Source organism: Pseudophryne corroboree (assembly GCF_028390025.1).
Source record: "Pseudophryne corroboree isolate aPseCor3 chromosome 3 unlocalized genomic scaffold, aPseCor3.hap2 SUPER_3_unloc_11, whole genome shotgun sequence".
Classification (NCBI taxonomy): Eukaryota; Metazoa; Chordata; class Amphibia; order Anura; family Myobatrachidae; genus Pseudophryne; species Pseudophryne corroboree.
In genome coordinates this window covers 2,645,895-2,662,427 of record NW_026967499.1, presented here as the reverse complement: position 1 = coordinate 2,662,427, position 16,533 = coordinate 2,645,895, and the positions used below count along the sequence as shown (strand labels likewise).

Sequence of the window (16,533 nt, the reverse complement as noted above, 5' to 3'; positions counted from 1 at the left end):
TAACCCCCTATAAGCTTCCAGAGTGCACCTCATATCTCATCTTTTCCAAGCTACTACAAATGATATGAGATCGGTAGCAGCACTACTTTCAGGATTATTACACAGAACACACATAAAGGCTGACACAGCAAATAACAGTAACACATACAAGGGATTAATTAGAAATAAGGAAGCATAATCATCATTAAGCCTAATTATCAACTGGTTCTCTGTGGGATCCATACACCTCTTTACTGCCACCAGCAGCCCCAGGTACTGCACTGCGGCCATCCGCCCTGTCTCCCTCCCACTACAGCCACCCACCCTGTCTCCCACCCCACTACTGCCACCACCCTGTCTCCCCCCACTACTGCCACCACCCTGTCTCCCCCACTACTGCCACATCTCCCCCCACTACTGTCACCGCCCCATCTCCCCCCACAACTGCCACCCACCCGTCTCCTCCCACTACTGCCACCACCCCATATCCCCCCACTACTGCCACCTGCCCAATCTCCCCCCACTACTGCCACCCGCCCTGTATCCCCCCACTACTGTCACCGCCCCATCTCCCCTCACTACTGCCACTGCCCTGTCTCCCCTCTGACACCTTAGTGCTGCTTGAGGACAATATTACCCACAGACAGTGCCTCCGGCAGCCCCCGCTACAGCACTAGTGCCACCACCCTGTCTCCACCACTGACATCTAAGAACTTCTTGGGGATTCTTGGTACTGCTGGTAACAGTTCTTCATCTGCAGATGGCAGCAAGCAGGGCAGTAACGAGGCAGAAGCTGCTTCTGGTACCATGGACCCTGGTCATGTAGGGTTGGGATAGCCCATTATGTAATAGAGTCACCATCTTACAGGCAGCCGGTGAAGGGAGCAGAGAATGGGTGTTATGTGGCAGGAACGGGCTGGTTAGGTAAAAGCCTGGCTGCTGCATTCTGTACAAGCTACAAGCGGTGCAATTCTTTTGCTAGGAGACCCAGGTAGAAGAAATTGCAGTAGTCTATGCGTGATGATACAAGTACATGTATGACTGTAGGTAGATCTTATGAGGGAAATAAGTGTTGGAGTCTGGCTATGTTCCTCAGATGAGGATCTGATTGTGGCAGATACTGATGTCTAAGTGTCACTCCACTATCCAGGACACCAAGATTCCACACATGATCAGCATTTTGTAACTCTGAACCCCCAAGCGTAAGTCTGGTTGGTTTGCAAAGCTGAACTGTAGCCTTGCCCTTTGGTGGTGAGCTTAAAGACCTGCTTTACCAGGACTGAATCACAGCCAACTGGCATCACCCACACCTGGAGCTCAGCTAGACAACCCTTTAGGATTGGTACTGGGTTCTCAGTACCTAGAGCAAAGACAGGTCATCTGTATAGCAGTGGTAGATGAGGGCATGACATCTGATTATTTCACCCGGTGGTAACATGTATATTGCAAAAAGCATAGGAGATAGGATAAGAACCTTGAAGAACAATGCATGGCAATGATAAGTATACTCCAGAAGATTAAAATGGTTCCTCACCTGAGTGATGTCTATTGTGTGCAACAAGAGATGATTTATTTCTCAGAGTATAGAAATCACTTCTCACCTGTGTGACTTCTGTAATGTATAACAAGATGTGATTTACGTACAAAACATTTCCCACACTCAGAGCAAGAAAAAAGGCTTCTCACCTGTGTGATTTCTGTTATGTCTAACAAGAGCTGATTTGTGTGCAAAACATTTCCCACACTCAGAACATGGAAATGGCTTCTCACCTGTGTGAGTTCGCTGATGTGCAACAAGATCTGATTTACATGCAAAACATTTCCCACACTCAGAACATGGAAATGCCTTCTCACCTGTGTGACGTCTGTGATGTATAACAAGAACTGATTTCTGTGTAAAACATTTCCCGCACTCAGAGCAAGAAAATGGCTTCTCACCTGTGTGAGTTCTCTGATGTATAACAAGATGTGATTTGTGTGCAAAACCTTTCCCACACTCAGAACATGGAAATGCCTTCTCACCTGTGTGACTTTGCTGATGGGTAACAAGTCGTGATTTGTGTGTAAAACATTTCCCGCACTCAGAGCAAGAAAATGGCTTCTCACCTGTGTGACTTCTGTGATGTAGAACAAGATCTGATTTACATGCAAAACATTTCCCACACTCAGAGCAAGAAAATGGCTTCTCACCTGTGTGACTTCTGTGATGTATAACAAGATCTGATTTACATGCAAAACATTTCCCACACTCAGAACATGGAAATGGCCTCTCACCTGTGTGACTTCTGTGATGTATAACACGTTCTGATTTACATGCAAAACATTTCCCACACTCAGTACATGGAAATGGCTTCTCACCTGTGTGCTCTCTCTGATGTCTAACAAGATTGGATTTCCAGGTAAAACTTATCCCGCACTCAGAGCAAGAAAATGGCCTCTCACCTGTGTGCTTTCTCTGATGTCTAACAAGATGCGATTTAAGTACAAAACATTTCCCACACTCAGAACATGGAAATGGCTTCTCACCTGTGTGACTTCTGTGATGTATAACAAGATATGATTTAAGTGCAAAACATTTCCCACACTCAGAACATGGAAATGGCTTCTCACCTGTGTGACATCTCTGATGTAGAACAAGAGCTGATTTCTCTGTAAAACATTTCACACACTCAGAACATGGAAATGGCTTCTCACCTGTGTGACTATTCTGATGTCTAACAAGATGTGATTTAAGTGCAAAACATTTCCCACACTCAGAACATGGAAATGGCTTCTCACCTGTGTGACTTCTGTGATGTATAACAAGATATGATTTAAGTGCAAAACATTTCCCACACTCAGAACATGGAAATGGCTTCTCACCTGTGTGACATCTCTGATGTATAACAAGATGTGATTTCTTTGTAAAACATTTCCCACACTCTGAACATATCAGTGGCCTTCCACCTGCCTTACCTGTGTGTAGGTTAATAGGCTGTGTGTTCTTTGTAAAACATTTGGCATCTATAGAGCATGGAAACACTGTATCTACTCTCAGAGCTGTAACAGATGCACCAATATCAGAGTGACCAGGAGAACATCTCCCAGGATCAGGGGGATCAGCTGATAGAGCTGGATGTATAATTGGGGTAATGGGATTAGCTCCTGGAGAATCCTGTCTACTGTCATTATCTTTTATGTCACAATCCGGGGATAACATTAGATGTCCTTCTGAGATATTCCTGCTTGTGTGTCCATCTGCTGGAAATAAAATACATTACGGAAATGTGACATTTTCTGTAACAATATTAATCCTGTAAACAATAGGAGAAGACGACTCTCTGGGACACTTAATTGTAAATGTGTGTGTATAATAAAACTTTTAATGAAGGCTTTATAATATTGTGTCAGACTACCATTGTGTCCACCCTCCTGAGAACACTCACAATAACATATGTAATATTATAATAAGACTTAGATATCTCTCTCTTGTACTGGTAACTAACCATGAAGTATAAATGGAGATGTAGTCACTCGCCAAGTCCTATGTCAGCACCAATGTAAAACAATGGATGGGGGAACATATCGTATGATTTGGAGATTCTAGATGAACAATAATATCAGTCATATGAGCTGATGGATCAGAGAAATGTCTCCTAACGTTACTCCTGGAAGCATTGGTAAGGTAGCATTCCTTTATGTGTGTGCTCATACGCTGGTAAGCCTGTACATGTGTTACTCACCCTTATATAACGTATATTGCTACAGCAGAGTAGGTGTGGAACAAGGTACTTTACATGCAATATACCATATAATACCCTGTAATCATCATCATCTGCTAGGTTATACTCTACTTTCTCTTATGTACTAGAGGACACTTGAGTCCATTTAGTACCATGGGGTATAGATGGGTCCTTTGGGAGCCACTGGCACTTTAAAAGTTTAATAGTGTGGGCTGGCCCCTCCCTCTATGCCCCTCCTACCAGACTCCGTTTAGAAAATGTGCCCGGAGGAGCCGGTCACAGCTAGGGGAGCTCCTAGGAGTTTTCTTAGCTTTTTATTTTCTAGAGATAGGTTACAGGAAGGCTGCTGGCAACAGCCTCCCTGCTTCGTGGGTTTTAGGCAGGGGTAGAAACCAACTTCCTGAAGAATAGTGATGTGTACTGGAAATTTTTCGGGTTTTGGTTTCGGTTCCGCGGGCGTGTTTTGGATTCAGGCGCATTTTGGCAAAACCTCCCTAAAAATGTTTTGTCGGATTCGGGTGTGTTTTGGATTGTTATTTTTTTTTTTTTCAAAAAACCCTCAAAAACAGCTTAAATCATAGAATTTGGGGGTCATTTTGATACCATAGTATTATTAACCTCAATAACCATAATTTCCACTCATTTCCAGTCTATTCTGAACACCTCACAATATTATTATTTTTAGTCCTAAAATTTGCACCAAGGTTGCTGGATGACCAAGCTAAGCGACCCAAGTGGCCGACACAAACACCTGGCCCATCTAGGTGTGGCACTGCAGTGTCAGACAAGATGGCCGATTTAAAAAATAGTCCCCAAACAGCACATGATGCAAATAAAAAAAAAAGAGGTGCACCAAGGTCGCTGGATGGCTAAGCTAAGCGACCCAAGTGGCCAACACAAACACCTGGCCCACCTAGGAGTGACACTGCAGTTTTCTAGCGAGAGGATGAGTGCTTCCATCCTCACCTCATGTGAATCTGAACCACTAGCCATGAACATAGGCCAGGGCCTCAGCCGTTCCTTGCCACTCCGTGTCGTAAATGGCATATCGGCAAGTTTACGCTTCTCATCAGATGCTTTTAATTTAGATTTTTGGGTCATTTTACTGAACTTTTGTAGTATGCTTTACAACACAGAGGTAGAGCAATGGACTACTGTACCGTACTGCTATATATATACTGGTGGTCACCAAAATTCTGCACTGTCCTCCTACTATATAATACTGCGCACAACTAAAATGCACCACAGGTATGGATGGATAGTATACTTGACGACACACAGGTAGGTAGAGCAGTGGCCTACTGTACCGTACTGCTATATAATACTGGTGGTCACTGGTCAGCAAAATTCTGCACTGTCCTCCTATACTACAATGCAGCGTTTTTCAGGCAGAGAACGTAGATATTTTCAGCACACTGAGCACAGATATTTTCAGCACACTGAGCACAGATATTTGCAGCACACTGAATACAGAAACTGATAGAATACTGCACGTCCTCTCCCTATCATCTCCAATGCACGAGTGAAAATGGCGGCAACGCGCGGCTCCTTATATAGAATATGATTTGAGAATCCGACAGCGGGATGATGACGTTCGGACCGCAAAATTTAAAAAATCCAAACCCCCTCCCGTCTTCTTTAGAGGTGGTCGGGGAAGATCAAAAAAACCTGCACCAACAGGTACCCAGGAACAGAATCCAGGTTCTGCTTCCTCCAAATATTCAGCATGATGGTGGACCTGTCAGCCTGGAGATCAGACAGGTGGGAGCGAGACTAAAAGATTTCAGTCACGTCTGGGCGTCATCATGCCTAGACCCCTGGGTGACGGATATTGTTACCCAGGGGTACAGACTGGAGTTTCAGGAACTCCCACCTCACAGATTCTTCAAATCAGGCTTACCAGGTTCGCAGACAGAAAGTGCTATTCTACAGGAAGCCATTCAAAAAAGAGGATTTTGGTACTTACCGATAAATCCATTTATCTGAATCCTCTAGGGGACACTGGAGTCCTATACAGTAGGGGTGTGAAGCCTTGAACCGGAGGTGTGGCTCCTCTCCCTTCACATCCCTCCTCCCTCAGTTTGAAGAATTGTGACTGAGAGAATAGGACATAACACTATAGACCATGGCGAGGAACCGAACCGTACAACATATCAAAGAGCGGCCAAGAACTCTTAACCGAATAACAAACGCTGTTTGTACGAACTGATTAAAACAAGAACTTAGAACACAGCAGGCTGACAGCAACGAGGCGGGCGTCCAGTGTCCCCTAGAGGATTCAGAGAAATGGATTTATCGGTAAGTACCAAAATCCTCTTTTCTCTTTCATCCACTAGGGGACACTGGAGTCCTATACAGTAGGGGACGTCCCAAAGTTTTCCCCCAGGGAGGGAGTGCTGTCGGTGGCCTGCAAAACTAAACGTCCAAACTTAGATTCTCCGGACGCAAAAGTATCAAACTTGTAAAATCTTGCGAACGTGTGGGCTGAAGACCACGTCGCCGCTCTGCAAAGTTGAGTAGTGGAAGCACCTCTGGCAGCCGCCCACGAGGCACCCACTGATCGGGTAGTATGAGCACCCGTCTGACCCGGAACCTGTTTGCCACAGGAAATATAAGCCTGCCGAATGGCAAGTCTAATCCATTTGGACAAGGTCTGCTTAGAGGCCGGCCAAACCTTCTTTGGCCCATCATAAAGAACAAATAAATGGTCCGACTTTCTGAAGGACGACGTAACCTGTACGTATACCCGTAAAGCTCGGACAACATCCAATGACACGTCCTCATCTGTGAGACCCTGGAAAGACGGGACCACTATTGGCTGGTTTACATGAAACCCCGACACCACCTTCGGAAGGAAGTCTGCTCTTGCACGGAGTTCCGCCCTATCCTCATGAAAAACTAAGAAAGGGCTCTTACAGGATAAAGCTCCCAACTCAGAAACCCGCCATGCCGAAGCCAAGGCCAGTAATAACGTGACCTTCCAAGAAAGATATTTCAGGTCCGTTCTCGTCAATGGCTCAAAAGTCGGTGACTTCAAATATTCTAACACCAACCCTAAGTCCCATGGTGCCGTGGGAGGACGAAAAGGGGATTGAATCCTCAGAACCCCCTGTAAAAAGGTTTGAATCTCTGGTAAGGATGCTAGCCGCTCTTGAAAAAGGATGGAGAGAGCCGAAATCTGAACCTTCAAGGAGCCCAATCTGAGTCCTCCCTCTAGACCGGCCTGAAGGAAGGATAAAGTTAGATGAATTCCATCCCCGTTCCTGACACCAAGCCATGTACCGTCTCCAAATCCTGTAGTAGTGCCTGGCTGTGACCGGTTTCCTTGCGGAAATCATTCTAGGAATGGCCGTTCGTGGGATCCCTCTGTTTCTTAAGATACGGGTTTCAATAGCCACGCCGTCAAACACAGCCTGTTCAGATCGGGGTGTAGGAACGGTCCCTGAGATAGCAGGTCCTCTCTCTGAGGTAACCTCCAAGGATCTTCCGCAAGTAACCCTCGCAGGTCGGTGTACCAACTCCTGCGGGGCCAATCTGGTGCGATTAGAATGACCCACACTCGTTCCCGCTTTATTCTTTTCAGAACCCTGGGTATGAGTGTGAAAGGTGGAAAAATGTAAACCCTCCTGTAACACCAAGGAAGTGTTAATGCGTCCACTCCTTCTGCTGCTGGATCTCGAGTTCTTGATACATAACTGGGCAGCTGATGATTTTGTCGAGACGCCATTAGATCCATCTGAGGCAGACCCCATCTTATCACAATCATGTTGAAAATCCGTGGATGAAGGCACCACTCCCCCGGATGCATGTCCTGGCGACTGAGGTAATCTGCCTCCCAGTTCTCCACACCTGGAATGAACACTGCGGAGAGAATGATGTCTTTTCTTTCTGCCCACAACAAGATCTTTGTGGCCTCCTTTAACGCCATCCTGCTCTTTGTTCCTCCTTGATGGTTTATGTAAGCCGTCGTCGTGACATTGTCAGACTGAATCCTGATGTGTTGATTCATGACTAGGTCTTCTGCTAAGAGAAGGGCATTGTAGAATGCTCTTAGTTCAAGTATATTTATGGGTAATTTGCTTTATTGTAGCGTCCACCGTCCCTGAAACTGATGGTCCTCTAGGACGGCTCCACAACCTCTGAGACTGGCATCCGTCGTCAGGATCTTCCAATCCCAAATGCCGCATTTCTTGCCGGCTGTAAGGTTCTTGTGTAACGACCACCATGTCAAGGAGACCCGTACTTGTGGTTGAAGTCGGATTCTCCGATGTAGGAGCCAGTGCGAACCTGCTCCCTGAGCAATGAGGTTCATCTGGAATGGTCGGGAATGAAGTCTGCCATACTGGAGAGCTTCGAACGACGCCACCATCTTCCCGAGAAGTTGCACACAGAGGTGCAGAGAAACGGTCTGCGTCCTCAGTACCTGAGCCACTAATCTCTGTAGGTCCTGTACCTTACTCTCTGGTAGGAACACACGTAATAGGACCGTGTCCAAGATGAGACCGAGGAATTGAATCCGTTGAGTCGGTACGAGGTTGGACTTTTGGAAATTGACAATCCATCCATGTTGAATTAGAAATTGATGTGATGTCTGAACATCCTTGAGCAGTCGATTCTGAGATGGAGCTTTGATCAGTAAATCGTCCAGATAAGGTATAATCGTGACCCCCCAACAGTCTCAGTCCTGCCACCATGATCGCCATGATCTTTGTGAAAATTCTTGGGGCTGACGCTAGACCGAACGGTAAAGCCCGGAATTGGTAGTGCTCCGCCACCAGTGCGAACCGTAAGTAAGCCTGGTGAGGAGTCCAGATTGGGATATGCAGATATGCATCCTTTATGTCCATGGATACCATGAACTCGCTTGGCTCTAAGCCTGCAATGACTGATTGGATTGATTCTATCTTGAATCTGTAGACTCTTAAAAACTGGTTGAAAACTTTTAAATTGAGTATTGGTCTGACCGTCCCGTCTGGTTTTGGCACGACAAAAAGATTGGAATAGAACCCCGTTCCTCTCTGAGAAGCGGGAACCGGAATAATGACCTCTGCTTGAAGCAATTTGTGAATTGCTGCCCGTAGTGCCCTTGCTTTTTGAGGGCACTGAGGCAATCCTGTTGTAAAAAACTGACTGTGAGGCCTCTGTTGAAATTCCAGTTTGTATCCCTGAGAGATTAAGTTGTTCACCCAAAGTTCTGGTGAGGTTTTGGCCCAGATGTCCTGAAAACCTTCCAGTCGGCCGCCCACCAAGGGGGACCCCAGGTGAGCTGGGAGGCCGTCATGCCACGGTCTTGTCAGCAGGTTTATCCTGCTTTCTGGTTGCAAGCAGCCTCTACCTCTGCCCCGCGTGCTTGTGCACCGAACCCCCTACCTCGGGCTCGAAAGGACTGTGACCTAAATTAAGTAAAAGATGGTCCTGAATAACCTCTCCTAGTTTGTGGAGCGGTTCTCGTATAAGGAGTTGGCAGAAAAGTGGACTTCCCCGCTGTAGCCTGCGAAATCCACTTGTCCAACTCTGGTCCGAACAGCATTTCACCCCCAAAGGGAATGGATTCTACCGCCTTCTTGGTGTCAGAGTCACCTTGCCATTCTCCGAGCCATAAAATCCTTCTAGCCGATATGGCCGATGCAGATATGCGCGAAGCTATTCTGCTAATATCCTTAGAAGCTTGACACAAGTATGAAGCAGATTCTCGAATGTGTAATCTCTTCTAAGCTATTTTCCTCCTCAATAGCTTGTATGATCCGGCCAGACCATGCACCCATGGCTTTGTTGACCCAAGCACAGATGATCGCAGGTCTCTGCGCTGCACCTGCTGCTACAAACATTGATTTTAACGCAGTGTCAACTTTACGGTCGGACGCATCCTTTAACGTAGTTACGTTAGGAATTGGCAAGATTGTCTTCTTTGACAATCTTCCTAGTGAAGCATCCACTACCGGTGGGTTTTCCCACTTGTCCATTACACCCTTAGGTAGGGGGTAAGTTACCTGAAAACGTTTCGGAAATTGAAAACGTTTGTCAGGTTGTTTCCAAGCCTCCTCCGAGACTGGAGGGATTTAGGAATGGGGAACGCTGCTGAACGCGGCTTCTGGGATTCGAACAAATCGAAATCCTCCGGCTCCCGGACTTCCTCTTCCTTAAAGCTTAGGATGTCCTTAACCGCGTCAATTAAGGAATCCAGACCAGAGATCGCCGAGTCTTCTTCAGGAAAATCGGCGTCTAGGATGGGTTCAATTAACTCACCTTCTTCCGTATCCAGAAGAAAACCCTCTTCCTCCACAGTTTCTGGTATAATAGGAAAAGTTCTTTTAACAGCCCTGCGCACACTCGTCTCAGCGTGTGTGGGCGGTGTTAACTTGATGAGAAATTCCTCCATTGTCTTTGAGAATCCCGCAGCCCATTCTGATTGCTGCTTGCGGGATTCTGCCATTTCCTTGGAGATTCTATTGGCAAGGTTGTCTTCCCATGCCTTAGCCAGAGCACTGCTCCCAGGTGGAGCGTCCTTGTCTAAGCAGGAGTCGCACACCCCGGAGCTGCCAACCTGCGTGCTCTTCTTGTTACATTTCGTACAAACATAGCAGGTCTTTGAGGTCTTGGTAGCCTTAGACATGTTGTTTTTCTTTTTAAAACCCCCTCATCAGGGTATTACGCAGCGCTTTCACCCTTTAAACTAGGAAGAGAAAGACTGGGAGATGACGGAAGCGAAGGTATTGGATCCGGCTGGAATTACCTGTCCCCTTTTCTTTATAAAAGGAACAGGTCAAAAAATAAAAATAAAAAAATAAAACACCAGCCGACTCTCAACCCTCACACCCCAACTGTAAATCAGCCACGATGTTAGAGTTGGCTTGCTTCTGTGCATTTTCTCCGGGATCTTTGAACAGACGTCCCTTGAAAATATAATTTGTAAAGTTTGTTTAATTTTCAGGAGATCCTCATATTGTATATATACACATTTCCCCAGCAGAGGGAGCTGTTTCCTAACTCTCTCTATTATCTTATGCCTGTACTAACCAGGCCGTGCAGCAGGGGGAAGGGGAGGACCCATCCCTCACCTCATCCTGGCGCCAAAACGAACAAACATGATCCCCACTATGTAAGTTCATATGGTGTGGTTCTGTTAATATCCTTAGCCTTTTAACATTGATCTCCCCCTCTGCCGCTACACAGCGCGCTCCGGACTCGCCGGCTGGCGCGCGCGACGGGTCCGTCTTCCACAGCGGTGCCCGTGCTCCTCTCCGCACGTGAGTCACCCCATTTGCAAATCGCCATGGGGCCGCCGGCTGGCGCGCGCGACGGGTCCGTCTCCCGTAGCGGCGCCTGTTCTCCGCTCTGCTCTGATCTTGCTGTGCAGCGCACCGCTTCCGCCGTCCCCCCTGCTACAGGGAAGACAGGCTGAGTCCCGCGCCGCACTAAGTCTCCCACGCGCCGCCATGCCCTTCCTCCCTGATTAGCTGTATAAAAGGGAGTTTTAAACAATATTCGCAGTAGAGGTTTTAGAGAGAGAGGGAAAGAAATGAAAAAAAAAAAAAAAAAAATTATATATTTTCTAACTGGATCCCTAGGCTAAGCTTGTACCAGTACTCACTATTAGCTGATTTGAGGATCTCCTGTGGAGAGATGCAGGTCCCTTCAATAGGGATATTTGTCTCTCTGATCTTAGGCAGCTTTGTCCCCCCTTTATTAGGGTTACGCAGCCCCTTTTAGATTTTCAGTCAGGAGCTCAAGTGCTCAATGTATTGTGCCTCCAGCACAATTCTTCAAACTGAGGCAGGAGGGATGTGAAGGGGGAGGAGCCGGCTGTGCAGACAATGTTAATTTAAGATTGTGCCACACCTCCGGTTCAAGGCTTCACACCCCTACTGTATAGGACTCCAGTGTCCCCTAGTGGATGAAAGAGAAACTGGTACAAACAAATGTTAATTGTTCCAGTTCCACCTCACCCAAAAATCAAGGGTTATTACTCAAACTTGTTTGTGGTACCAAAACCGGATGGTTCGGTAAGGCCTATATTGAACCTGAAGGTGTTGAAACCCTACTTGAGGGTTTTCCAATTCAAGATGGAGTCTCTGAAAGCGGTGCTCTCAGGACTGGAGGAGGGGGAATTCCTAGTATCCCTGGATATCAAGGATGCATAACTTCACATTCCGATCTGGCCGCCTCACCAGGCCTATTTACGGTTTGCACTACAGGACTGTCACTATCCGTTCCAAACATTGCCATCTGGCCACTCCACAGCACCGAGGGTGTTCACCATGGTCATGGCGGAGAGGATGCTACTCCTACGCAAACAGGGAGTGAACATAATTCCATATCTGGATGATATGCTGATAGAGGCATCTTCCAAGGAGAAGCTGTTGCAGAGTATTGCGCTCTCAACTCAACTACTCTGGGATCATGGGTGGATCCTGAACCTTCCAAAGTCACTTTTGGAACAGACAAGGAGACTACCCTTCCTGGAGATGACACTCAACACGGAAGTGCAGAGGGTGTTTCTACCGGTGGAGAAAGCTTTGGTGATCCAATCAATGGTCCGGGATGTCGTGAAACCTCCCCGGGTATCGGTTCATCGGTGCATTTGTCTTGAAGATGGTATCCTCCTACGAGGCTCTACAATACGGAAGACTCCATGCACGCTTCATCCAGCTGGATCTCCTGGACAACTGGTCGGGATTGCATCTTCACATGCACCAACGGATATGCCTGTCGCCGAATGCCAGAATTTCACTACTCTGGTGGCTGCAAACTTCTCACCTGCTCGAGGGCCGCAGGTTCAGGATTCAGAATTGGATTCTTCTAACCACGGATGCAAGCCTCACCCAGGGGGAAAACTTCCAAGGAAAGTGGTCAAGCCAGGAACCGGTTTTTTTAATAAACATTCTGGAACTAAGAGCCATATACAATGGCCTTCTAAAAGTGGCTCATCTTCTGCAATATCGAGTCATGCAGGTTCAGTCGGACAACATCACAGCGGTGTCCTACATAAACAGGCAGGGTGGAACGAAGAGCAGGGCTGCAATGTCAGAGGTAACAAGAATCCTCCTCTGGGCAGAACGACATGCGCTGGCGCTGTAGGCGTTCATTCCTCAGCAGACACAATCTCCTTCCAGGAGAATGGGGCCTCCACCCAGAGGTATTCACAGAGGTAACACGCCGATGGGGTGTACATCAGATAGACATGATGGCCTCTCGCCTCAACAAGACGCTTCGGAGGTACTGTTCCAGGTCACGAGACCCACAGGTAGTGGCGGTGGACGCCCTGGTGACTCCGTGGGTGTTCCAGTCAGTATATGTGTTCCCTCCACTTCCACTCATCCCAAGGATTCTAAAACTAATAAAAACATAACCAGTTCCAGCGATCCTCATTGCTCTTGACTGGCCAATGCAGGCTTGGCACGCGGATCTTCCGAGGCCTCTTCCTCTTCGTGAGGACCTTCTACTGCAGGGGCCGTTCGCCTATCACGACTTACCGCAGCTACGTTTGACGGCATGGAGGTTGAATGCCAGATCTTAGCTCGGAAGGGCATTCCGAATAAAAAAATTTTCCTACTCTGATCCAAGTTAGGAAGGGGGTAACGTCTAAGCATTACCATCGGATTTGGAAAAAGTATGTGTTTTGGTATGAATCCAAGAAGTTTCCTACGGTGGAGTTTCAACTGGGACATTTTCTCTTTCTGCAAGCGGGTGTGGATGTTGGCCTACGCCTGGGCTCCATCAAGATCCAGATTTTGGCCTTGTCTATTTTCTTCCAGAAACAATTGGCTGCTATCCCTGAGGTTCAGACTTTCTTGAGAGGAATTCTGCACATCCAACCACCCTTTGTGCCTCTTATGTCACCTTGGGATCTTAATGTGGTACTGCAGTTCCTGCAATCGGATTGGTTCGAACCTTTACAGGAGGTGGACGTAAAGTTTCTTATTTGGAATGCAGTCACGTTGTTGGCCTTGGCTTCTGCCAGACGTCTGTCAGAATTGGGTGCATTTTCGCACAAGAGCCCCTACTTGATTTTCCATGAGGATAGAGCGGAGCTCAGAACGCGTCAGCAATTTCTCCCTAAGGTTGTGTCGGCTTTTCATATAAACCAACCTATTGTGGTGCCAGTGGCTACTGACACCTCAATTACCTCAAAGTCCGTGGATGTCGTGCGGGCTTTGAAAATCTATGTGAAGAGAACTACTCGTCACAGGAAGTCAGACGCACTATTTGTACTTTATGAACCCAACAAGATTGGGTGTCCTGCTTCTAAGCAGACAATTTCACGCTGGATCAGGCTTACTATCCAGCATGCTTATTCCACGTCAGGATTGACAATTCCAAAATCTGTTCAGGCCCACTCTACCCGTAAAGTGGGTTCTTCCTGGGCAGCTGCCCAGGGTGTCTCGGCTATTCAGCTTTGCTGAGCAGCTACTTGGTCAGGGTCGAACACGTTTGCTAGGTTTTACAAGTTCTATACTTTGGCCTCTGAGGACCTCAAGTTTGGTCAATCAGTTCTGCAGGAACCTCAGTACTCTCACTCCTGTACTGGGAGCTTTGGTACATCCCCATGGTACTAAATGGATCCCAGCATCCTCTAGGACGTAAGAGAAAATAGGATTTTAATTACCTACCGATAAATCCTTTTCTCATAGTCCATAGAGGATGCTGGGTGCCCGCCCTGTGCTTCGTATTACTGCATTGTTAATTGGTTCAGTATTGTTGGTTCAGCTGTTGCTGAATTGTTCCAAGTTGGTTAGTTTGGCCTTATGTTATGTGTGAGCTGGTGTGAATCTCACCACTATCTGTGTAATTCCTTCTCTCGAAGTATGTCCGTCTCCTCGGGCACAGTTTCTAGACTAAGTCTAGTAGGAGGAGCATAGAGGGAGGGGCCAGCCTACACTATTAAACTCTCAAAGTGCCAGTGGGTCCCAAAGGACTTGTCTAGCCCCCCTGGTACTAAATGGACCCCAGCATCCCCAACAGACTACGAGAAAAGGACATCCCCATCATCAGTGTCTTACCTCTATTCTCTCAATAGTAATAAGGATGATGTGTGTACGGTAAGTATGATACAGAGAATTACATATCAGAATCTATACTGCTGCCGCGATACTTTGTATTCTCTAGGATACGTTCGCTGCATAAATCTTGCAGCTTTTTCAAAGGTTTATGCAGCGAAACGCGTCAGACATTTACCCTTTTGAACAGGACAACCCGGAATTGGACCCGAACCAGCCCATATCACCTACCAGCTATCCAGTGGAGTCCTAGAGAGGCACCATCCTATCTCCGCATCGCATGAGGTACCCACCATACATGGGATATTGCAATAACCCTCTAGCGGCATATGGAACTTTTATTTGGACTCAATACCATCTAAAAGGGACTCTTTATAGTGGAATTTAACTGGACATATCATCTATGGGCAAAATGTGGCACGGATCCTAGAGAATACAAAACATCAGTCCTGAATCATCTCCAGGGGTAAACTTCATCCATCTTATATCATTGGCTAAATCATTCCTTGCTTACAATTGGCTTATTTTACACAAAACACTGCTTTTTAAAGAGTTATTGTTTAATAAATTGTTTTACAATGTACACACTTCGTGAATGGTATTGTTCTTTCCTCTCATAGCGCAGCCTCCTTTTCTTTTCTATTGTTACCATATAGGGGGTGACTCCCCTAAATACTGGCTGCTGCTTAGCCAAGCACCTCGCCTCATAGCGCCCGAATACCCCTGGGTATTTTTTTCCTTATTCCCCAATCTATTAAGTCCCCCACTCCTACTGCCCTATAGCGACTCGCTCTGCTCACTCCGGGCACTGTTAGTAGTGACGCTGCTGAAGCCATGGGCTGTATTCTGGGGCTATGTGCGCCCAGTCTTTCCTGCACGCTCCGGATACCTGACTTGAAGGCGGTTTTGGCTCAGGTGGGAGTACTTTCTCTCCAGGTAACACAGGTACGTAGCTCCCGCTACTGCTGGGGACAGAACGGGCTGTACACAGTCACCGGAGCCCAGCGGTGATATTGGGGAGGGAGATGGCTGCCATTTTGGATCCTGGTGCGTGGCCACTGAATGCTTTGCCTTCTGCCTTCAATAAGGTTTAATATAACTAAGTGTCCTGACGGCTGGACGGGGTCACTACACTAAATTGAAGCATTTGCTTGGAGGTGAAACTAACTTCTATTTATATAGTACCACTATAATCTACTTCCCTGGAAGAAAAAAAAAGACAAGGCTGAGATTTGAACTTTTATGGAGCCTAAATGTAGGCCCACATCGACAACAGCCTGCAGGAAGTGCAAGAAATGTCCCAGATGAAAATCCACAGCAGAATACGGTTGACCCTCACACCAAGAGACACATTTCTTCCATATGAGATGGTAATGTTTCGATGTGACCATCTGGCCGGCTTGGAGCATAGTCGAGATAACCTTGCCCGGAATCTCTTTCCTGGCAAAAATCCTCCCAATATACTTCCAATGCATCAAACGTAGCAGTGGTAAGTCTGGATAGATGAATGGCCCTTGTGTAAGACGATCATCCTGAATTGGCAGAGGCCAGGGTCCTACGAGTAATAAGGCTAGAATGTCTACATACCAGGCCCTGCGGGGCCAGTCTGGGGCAATCAGAATTGCCTGAACCCTGTCCCCTTAAGTCCTTTGAGAACTCTTGGAATTAGAGGAACTGGAGGGAACAAGTACACCAACCGGTAAATCCACGGTGTCGCCAGAGCGTCCACTGCTGCGGCCTGTGGATCCCTCATCCCAGATCAGCAACGCAGAAGCTTCTTGGTAAGCTGAGAAATCAACAAGTCGATTTGCGGGTAGCCACACCGATGAAATATC

At 47.0% G+C, this 16,533-nt stretch overlaps 1 pseudogene; it reads right to left on the bottom strand.

Annotated features, from left to right (window-relative positions):
* Positions 1 to 529: 529 nt before the first annotated feature.
* Positions 530 to 16,533, bottom strand: part of LOC134983284 (oocyte zinc finger protein XlCOF6-like) — a 77,331-nt pseudogene continuing 61,327 nt past the window's right edge.